Source organism: Halyomorpha halys, unplaced genomic scaffold (genome assembly GCF_000696795.3).
Source record: "Halyomorpha halys isolate HHAL.00 unplaced genomic scaffold, Hhal_1.1 Scaffold57.1, whole genome shotgun sequence".
Lineage (NCBI taxonomy): Eukaryota > Metazoa > Arthropoda > Insecta > Hemiptera > Pentatomidae > Halyomorpha > Halyomorpha halys.
The window spans coordinates 694783-696062 of NW_027110347.1; positions in this window are offsets into that span (position 1 = coordinate 694783).

Below are 1280 nucleotides of genomic sequence, written 5' to 3' on the forward strand. Positions count from 1 at the left end.
TATAATATCATTCATAAATCATTAGTAATAGCAATACAATTTCAATGTAATATGTTGAAAAATACATAATTAGCAACTAAATCAAAGATGGTAATTATTACTAAGATTGACCCCAGAAAGTCTTCAGGATTTGTAACACATCTCAAATTTAATTAAAAATTAGTTTTATTAATATTTTTAAAATGTGAGAAGGCTCCTAGAGTAATATTTATTAGTATATAATATGGCACCTTTGTATCGAATTTGCTGCTGATATTGCCGCCTTGCCACGGTAAGTTGGTCTCAGTCAGAGCTCTTCAGTCATCATTGCTCAGAGTCCTGTCTTCCTTATCCCACTACAGCGATATCGTCCTGTTCTCATTAAATCCTTTGGTGGAGCTCCTTCTCCTATTAGCTTGATGGATGCAACAATAAAACAAGATAAGCCCAGGGCTGCCTCCCATAACAGATCGGTGGATTAGCCTGGTAGATTTTAGTTGGCGACAAAGTAGGGGGAATCAGAGAACCAGCTAGAATTATCCTACAATATTAATATCCTACTGACAAATCTAAATTTTATGGGGTCCATTCATTAATAAAATATATGTCATTCATTAAAAAAGTAAAATTACTATAACACTATTTAAACTAATTGCTCTTCACTTAATATCAGAATATGACTTGAGTTCGTTTATAGCGAAAACAACCAGATAAACTTGGTGTTTATAAAATCCAGGTTGCTTCTTAAGTTACCTTTTCTATTGAACTGCTCGCCGTAGTGGATGGAAGTGACTTCTGATAGTTGATTTCTGTTTTAAGATTCTGTTTTTGGCCTCTCTTTGCAAAACACATTGCTAGCTTACATGTTTTAACCTTGAACGCATAGTTTCGCTGTTCGAAATTTAACAGTAAGTAAAACAACTATTTATTTTGTGAGATGGCAACACTGCGTGGACAACACTGACGAGGGAGAGCAGGGGAGAAGGTTTTTTTTTTTGTGGTTGGACAAGAGTGATAATGAGAGTGCGAGTGCGTATGTTTGTCCTAGTTTGGTGAAAGTTTTATTAGTTGTGATTTTGACTACTGAGTTGTGAGGGACTCTTTCTTTTATTATTGAGATTATTCTCTAACCTATATGTAAGTGTTTAAGCTAATACAATATTGAGATCTATGGTATTGTTTATTCTTCATCTCTCTTATTTTCTTCACAATTAAAAAGAGGCTATAGCCCCTACATTTTGGTGTCAGGTGTGGGGTGAATAACTATCAAAGAAATATATAAATATATATACAGGCAAAAC